General features: G+C 34.1%; 1 pseudogene; it reads right to left on the bottom strand.

The window, feature by feature from the left end:
* Nucleotides 1-3503: 3503 nt before the first annotated feature.
* LOC102891218 lies at nt 3504-7986 on the bottom strand (annotated as a pseudogene).
* Nucleotides 7987-8467: the final 481 nt, after the last annotated feature.

Genomic DNA, 8467 nt, shown 5'->3' on the forward strand with positions numbered 1-8467 from the left:
ACTTATATCTCATGTAATAGAAAATACATATCAGAACGATGTGTGTGCACAGTTCTGTGTCATTTCATCTCATGTAGATTGGTGTAACCACCACCACAATCAAGATACAGAACTGTTCTATCTCTGTGAAGACCTTCCTGCTATCCCTTATAGTCACACCCATTCCTTTCCTACCCACCATCCCAAAACCCTGGTTACCACTAATATGTTCTTCATCTCTTAATTTTGTCACTTCAAGAATGTTATATAAATGGAATCATTCAGTTTGTGACCTTTTGAAATTGGCTTTTTTTTTTAACTCAGCATAACACCCTTGAGATCTATTCAAATTATTGTGTGTTTAGATTGCCCCTTTTATTGCTAAATAATAGTCCATGGTATAGATATACCACAATTTATTTAACCATTCACTTATTAAAGGACATCTTGGTTGTTTTCAAATTTAACTATTTGAACTGAAAAAAAAGCTGCTATGAATGTTCAAATACACATTTTTATGTGGACTTAAATTTTCAGTTTTCTAAGATAAATGCCTAGGAGTGAGATTACTAGGTCATATAGTAGTTTAAATGTTTAAGAAGTTACTAAATTATTTTCTAGAATGTCTGTACATTCCTACCAGCAATATACGAGAGACCTAGTTTCTCTGCATCTTTGTCAGCATTGGTATTGTCACTGTTTGTTGCTTTAGCTGTTCTGATAGGTGTGTGGTAATATCTCATCATGGTCTTAATTTGTACCTCTCTAATGGCTAATGATATTGAACATTTTTTCATGTGCTATTTGTCATCTGTTTTTCCTCTTCAGTGAGATATCTCTTCAAGTGTTTTGTCCATTTTCTAATTGGATTTGTTTTTATTGTTGAGTTTTCAGACTTCTTTACATATTTTAGTATGAGTCCCTTGTTAGACATGTGGCTTGCAAATATTTTTCCCCAGTCTATAACTTATCTTCTTATTTTCCTAAGAGGCTTTCACAAAAGTTTTTTTTTTAATTTTTATTTTGATGAAGTACAGTTTATCAATTTTTTAATTTTATGAATCATGGTTTTGGTGTTATATCTGAGAATTTTTACCAAGCCCTAGGGCCTGAAGATTTTCTCCTATATTATTTCTCTAAGAATTTTATAGTTTTAGATTTAAAACTATGGTTCATTTGGGGTTAATTTTTATATAAGATTTGAAGTCTAGGTAGAGGCCCCCTTTTCTTTGCCTATGAATATCCAATTGTTCCAGCACCATTTGTTGAAAAGACTATCATTCCTTCACTGAATTGCTTTTTCAAATCAGTTGGCCATTCTCATGTGGGTTTATTTCTGAGTTCTCAATTTCATTTATTTTACTGATCATTGATTCTCTATCATTGATTATTTTTTTTATTCATTGACATGTCTATCTGCCTATAGCATACCTTTTTTATTACTATAGCTATACAGGAAATCTAATTCCTTTGCTTTTTAATGTAAGTTTTAGAATAACCTTGCCTACATCTGTAAAATATTTTGCTGGGATCTTCATAGGAATTGCATTAAAGCTGTATATAAATTTGGGGAGAATTGACATTTTTACATGTTGAGTCTTCTAACCCATGAACATAGTATATCTCTACATTTATTTAGATCTTTGATTTCTTTTATCAGAACTTTGAAAAATTCAATATATATATCCTGTATGTGTTTTGTTAGATAAATACCTCAGCATTTCATTTTTTGAGCCAATTATAAGTTGTATTGTGTTTTTAATTTTGGTTTCCATATATTTGTCAGTATATGTCGATATATATATATATATGTAGTGTTGATTTTGTATCCTTCAAAATTGTTCAACTCACTTATTAGTTCCAGAGGCTTTTTTTTTTTTTGGTAGATTCCTTAGGATTTTCTATCTAGACAATCATGTTATTAGAAAATAGAGTTTTGTTTATTCTTTCTGATTTCTATTCCTTTTATTTTTGTTTCTTGCCTTATTGCACTGGCTACAACTTCCAGTAGTATGTTGAATGGCAGTGGTGAGAAAAAACATCTTTGCCTTGTCTCCAGTCTTAGGGGAAAAACATTCAGTCTTTCACTCTTAAGTACATTACCTATGGTTTTAATTTTTTGAGAAGATGTTCTTTCCAAAGTTTAGGAAGTTCCTCTGTATTCTTAATTTTCTAAGAATTTTTATTGTGAATGGGTGTTGGATTTTGTCAAATACTTTTCTGCATCAATTTATATGATCATATGACCTTTCTTTTTTCAGCCTGTTAATATGGTGGATTACAGTGATCTATTTTCAAATTTCGAAGCAGCCTTGCATGCCTGGAATAAACCCCACTTGGCCGTGGTGCATAATTCTTTTTATATATTGCTGAATTTTGTTTGCTAATATTTTGTTAAGGATTTTCATATCTATGTTCATGAGGGATATTGGTTTGTAGTTTATTTTGGACTATTTTGGCTGTTTTTGGTATCAGGATAACAGTGGCTTCATAGAATGAATTGGAAAGTATTTCCTCTTATTTTCTGTAAGAGATTGTATAAAACTGGTGCGAATTCTTCTTTAACACTTGGTAGAATTCTCTGAAATTATCTGGCCTTGGAAATCGCCAAGGAACTTTATTAATTACAAATTCAGTTTCCTTAATAGGAATTCCTTAATTCGAATTATCTATTTTATATCGGGTGAGTTGTGGTAGTTTGTACTTTTTGAGGAATTGCTCCATTTCATCTATTTTCATCAAATTTATGTGTGTAGGGTCATTAGCAGTGTTGCTTATTATTATTATTATTATTATTATTATTATTATCACTATTATATGTGTCTATAGTGATATCGTTTGCTTCTTTCCTGATACTGGTAATTTATGTCTTCTTTTTTTCCTTTGTCAATCTTACTAGAGGTTTGTCAGTTTTATCCATCTTTACAGATAACTAGCTTCTTGTTTCATTGATTTTTCTCTATTGTTTTCCTATTTTTCAGTTTTATTGATTTCTGATCTTTATTATTTCCTTCCTTCTGTTTGTTAGTTTCTAGTTCTTAAGGTAGAATCTTAGACTATTGATTTGAAACATTTTTCTTTTCTACTGTAAGCATTTAGTGCTATAAATTTCTCTTAAGCACTGTTGTGTCCCACAAATACTGATATGTTGTCTTTTTTTCATTTAGTTACATGTATTTAAAAAAAATTTCCTTGAAACTTCCTCTTTGATCCATAGATTATTTAGAAGCATGTTCTTATGTTTCCAAGGGTTTGGAAAACTTCCTATTATCTTTCTGTTATTGATTTCTAGTTTGATTTCATTGTGATCAGAGAACACAGTCTGAGTGATTTTAATTCTTTTAAATGTGTTAATTTTTTTCCTGCAAAAAGCTTTATTGCTTCAATTTGTTCCACAGTATGGGAAAGGGCTCCAGGGTAATTAGAAGGCTGCCCAGTAGCTGCACAGGAGAGGCTCAGGCACAAAGACAACACCAGGGGGAATGCAGAGGGGCCCCTCAAAGGCCTCTGGGCTCCAAAGGCTCCTAGTCATGCTTAAGGGTGAGCCTTTGGAAGAGATACTCGCCCAGCCCCGCCAAGGTACTGGCCAGCCTGCAGAAGTTAGTGAGGTGGTCACCCATCTCCTTGATGAGTTTCACCTCATCTAGGAAGTGATTCTCTAGGAAGTCACAGAGATGGAGGACTGTGCGGGAACCCAGGGTATGCAGATCGAAAAGGGCTTCTCCATGACCATGGTAGCTTCCATGGCATCCTGAGTTTTACCCCATTCATCTTGGTATGGCTTCTGCAGATCCTGGAAGAGGCCGCTGCCACCACATCGGTTTTGCATCTGCAAGAGTTGCTTGGCACCCTTGTGCTTCTCCTTAGCCATCTCACAGAAGTGGCCCACACCCTCCAGAGCCACATTGTCATGGTTGAAATAGAGGCCCAGAGAGAGGTAGGTTGTAGGAGGCCAGAAGATGCAGATTGACCAGGCAGTTGACAGCAGACTCCCTATTAGTGGAATAAATTCTGACTGATTCGGGAGCTCACGGTTGTTTGACAATAAAGAATTAAGCTCAAAAAATGGTGTTGGCTGGGCTCAGAGGCTGAGGATAGCTAAGAAGGTTCAGAAGGTTGAGACTGCAAAAGAGATTGGAGGGTGGTGGGAAGCTAGAAGAAAGGGTATCCCTGGGTCTGTTCCATCCAAACACTGTTGAAGCAAGAGAAAAATCCTGGGGACCGCGAGGGCACTATGTTGAAATTTTTTTAATGGCTAACTAGATCCTGATGTTTGGTAGTGTTTTGAGTTCTTCCTATATCTTTACTGATTTTTTGTGTAGTTGTTCTATCATTTGTTGAGAGCAGTGCACGTTGAAGTTTCCAACTCTATTTCTTCTTTCAGTTCTATTAGTTTTTGCTTCCTAAATTTTGCAGTGCTCCTGTTTGGTTTATGCACATTTATGATTGCTATGTCTTCTTGGTAGATTAACTCTTTTATAATTATGTAATATCCTTGATAGTTTTTAAATTAATAGATTTATTTTTTAAGAACAGTTTTACATTTACGAAAAATTTGAGCAGATAGTACAGAGAGTTCCCATATACTCCTTGCACACAGTTTTTCCTATTATCAATATATTATATTAGTATGGTACATTTGTTGCAATTAATGTACCAATATTGACATATTATTATTAATTAAAGTCCATATTTTATTCAGATTTCCTTAGTTTCTACCTAATGTCTTTTTTTATGTCTCAACATCCCATCCAGGATACCATATTACATTTAGTCATTGTGTCTCCTTAAACTCCTCTTGGCTGTAACAGCTTCTCAGACTTTCCTTGTTTTGGGTGACTTTGACAGTTTTACAGAACACTGTCAGGTATATTGTAGGATGTGCTTCTTTTGGAATATGTCTGATGTTTTTCTCATGATTAGTCTGAGATTATAGGTTTTAGAGAGAAACATCATAGAAGTCAAATGGCATTCTTATCACATCGTATCATGATTACAACTATCAATGTGATGTTGACTTTGATAACCCAGCTGAAGTAGTGTTTGTCAGGTTTTCCCACTGTTTTACACTTCTCATACTGTACTCTTTGATAGAAAGTCACTATGTGCAACCCACAGTTGAGTAAGGAGCTTGACCTCCTTGAGAACAGGGTATCAACATAAATTACTTGGAATTCTCCTGCAAGGGAGATTTGTCTCTTCTCCACATGTATTAATTCATTCACATATTTATTTATATCAGTATGAACACATGGATATTTAGTCTCTGGTAGTTTCATTTGCTTTGATGTCTACTTTATCTGACAGTATAGCCATTCATGTTTTCCTTTGGTTAATATTTGTATGAGATATATTTTCCCATAATTTTACTTTCAATCTATCTATGTTACTATATTTGAAGTGAGTTTCTTACAGGCAGCATACAGTTGGGTCATATTTTTTATTCACTCTACCAATATTTTAACAATTTTGATCATTATCTTACATTTTAATGTAACTATTGATAAGTTAGGGCTTAAGCCTGACATTTATTTTTGTTTTGTTTGCTCTCTCTGTTTCTTGTTTCTCTGTACTATTTTTTCTACCTTCCTGTGGATTACTTGAACTTTTTATAAGAATTGAATTTTTATTTTCCTATAGTGTTTTGAAATGTTTCTTCTTGTACTGTGTTTTTTTAAATTTTTGCTCTTTGTATCACTTTTAAATGTGTTATTACATTATATGTACATAGAACAAACACATATATGTGTATGTATGTTTTGTGTATACATAATGTAATGAGAGAGAGAGAGAGCGCACGAGAGAGAGAGGGGTAGGTATTGCATTATATACACATACCTGCCTTATCATAGTCTACTGGTATCAACATTTTACCAGTTTGGGTGAAATGTAGAAACCTACTTCTTTTTACTTCATTTATAATTGTTTTATATATTTCCTCTGCATACATTGAGAATCACATCAGGTAGTATTACAATTTTTGTTTCAACAATTAAACATAATTTAGAAAACTCAAGAGGCAAAGGAAAACTTATTGTACTGATCCATATTTTTACTCTTTCTGTTATGTTTTTTCTCTTTCCTGATGTTCCAAGATTCCTTCTATTATTACTTCCTTTCTGTTGAGATAACTTTTTTTGTTTTAAGCCATTCTTTCAGGGTCAGTTTGCTGGTGGCAAATTCTCTTAGTTTTCCTTTATCTGAGAATATCTTGATTACCCCTTCATTTCTGAAGGATATTTTCACTGGACATAAAATTCTGGATTGACAGTTCTTTCTTTCAGCACTTGAAATATGTACCAGTTCATGCTGACCTCCATGAGAAATCCTCTGTGATTCAAATAGATTTTCCCCTACAGGCAAGGCATCATTTCTCTCCTGCTGCCTTTTAATTTTGTCCTTTGTTTTCAGAAGTTTGAGTATGATGAGTCTTGGCATGGATTTTTTTTTTTAATGTTTATACAGTTTGTGGTTTGGTCACCTTCTTTAACCTGTAAGTTTATGTCATTTGAGAAATTTTCAGCCATTATTTCTTTGAATACTTTTTCAGCTTCACCTTTTTCATCTTATACTTTCCTAACTTTGATGACACAGATCTTCAATATTTTGTTATAGTCCCACACATTCCTTAGGATCTGTTCATTTCCCCCACCCTCATAGGCTATTTTCTTTCTGTTGTTTACACTGGATAATTTCTATTGTTATATCTTCAATTTCACTGATTCTTTTCCCTGTCTCTTCCATTCTGCTGTTGAGCTCATCTACTAATTTTTAAAATTTCAGTAATTGCAATTTGTAATTTTAAAATTTCCATTTTTTATATCTTCCATTTCTTTGATGAGACATTCTACTTTTTATTAGTTTCAATCATATTTGTAATTGCTTGTTGAATCATCTTTATGAACATCTATGTCATCTTGTTATTGGGGTCTTTTGTCTTTTCTCATTCAAGTGAAGATTTTCCTAGCTTTTGATATGATGAGTGATTTTTCATTGAAACTTGGATATTTTGGGTATTATGTTATGAAACTCTGGATCTTATTTAAATCTTGTTTTTAGCATGCTTCTTCTGACACTGCTATGGCAGGGGAAGGGAAATGTCACTTCATTGCTGCTAGGTGGAGTGAAGTCCAGGTTCTTTATTTAGCCTTCATTGACACCTGTCAGAGGAGGGTCTTCTCGTTACTACTTGGCAAAGTGGGAGTTTACGCTCTTTCTTATGCCTCTGCTGATACCACCCTGGCTGAGAGGAGCAGAAGTACCTTGTTATATTTCCTCTTGTGACCTCTATTGACACTATGGTTGAGAGGGGATATTAGTTACTGCTGGATGGTGGTGAAAGTGCTGATTCTCCACTGGGGCTCCTCTGACACCACCCCAGTGAGGAGAAGAGGAGGGATCCCTTGTTATTTCCAGGTTGGCATGAAGTCCAGGCTTCTCATATAGTCTCCACTGACACTATGTTAGAGGGGGCTTGTTACTACCCAGTAAGAATAAAAGTTCTGGCCCCTAACTTACCCTTCTCTGACACCATCCTAGCAGGGAGTTTGGCTCTTTATGGCCTGCCCAGGGAGAAAGTCTAAATTTTCTACTTGGCCTTTGTTAGCATAGGTGGTACTGCAATTTTTCTTCTGTGATGTTTGGTTGGAGTAGAGTGGTTATTATCCAAAACTTTCCTACTGTGCTAGGTTACCTCTTTCCTGGCACTTTGCTGGAGAGAGCAGGCTTTTCTTGAGGCTTCTTTTTTTTTGGCTTATGCTCATTGATATTTCTAGGTTTTTAGCTTGTCCAACACCCAGTCTAGCATATATGAGGCAAAATCAAACCAAACCAAACCAAACCAAACCTCAGGGACCTCACTGCTTTGTCATTCCTTGAGTTCTAGGACTATAGCCAGTCTACATTTTGTGTACTTTTCAGAGTCTTCTTATGTTTGTTTTATATACAATGTCCAGATTTTTAAACTATACTTAGCTGCAGGAATAAAGGGAAGTACACCTACGACATCTTCCCAGAAAGAGAAGTCTTACTTGCTTTGTTTCAAAATTTCATTTTATTATGAAAAAATTTAAACATACACGAAAATACGGAGATTAGTAAAATGAAACCCCTTTACTCAGCTTCAACAATTTTCAACATTTTACCAGTCTTGTTTCATTTATTCTCCCCACTCCAAGGTTTTTTGGAGTTTTTTAACTCAAATCGCAGATATAATATTATCTCATTCAATGTGAGTGTGCATCTCTAACAGAAAAATATTTTTTTTACATAACCACAATGCGATTATTACAATTTGCTAATTAACAATAATCCCTTAAAGTAATTGAATAATAATTCATATTCAAATTTCCCTAATGGTTTTAAGAAGTGTTTTTAAAATAGATTTTTTTTTCAAAACATAAACCAAACCAAATGTAACATTGCATTTGGTTGTTATCTCCCTTAAGTCTCTTTTAGAAATCTATGTGTATATCAAAAGATCATAATG

This window comes from Pteropus alecto, unplaced genomic scaffold (assembly GCF_000325575.1).
Source record: "Pteropus alecto unplaced genomic scaffold, ASM32557v1 scaffold365, whole genome shotgun sequence".
Classification (NCBI taxonomy): Eukaryota; Metazoa; Chordata; class Mammalia; order Chiroptera; family Pteropodidae; genus Pteropus; species Pteropus alecto.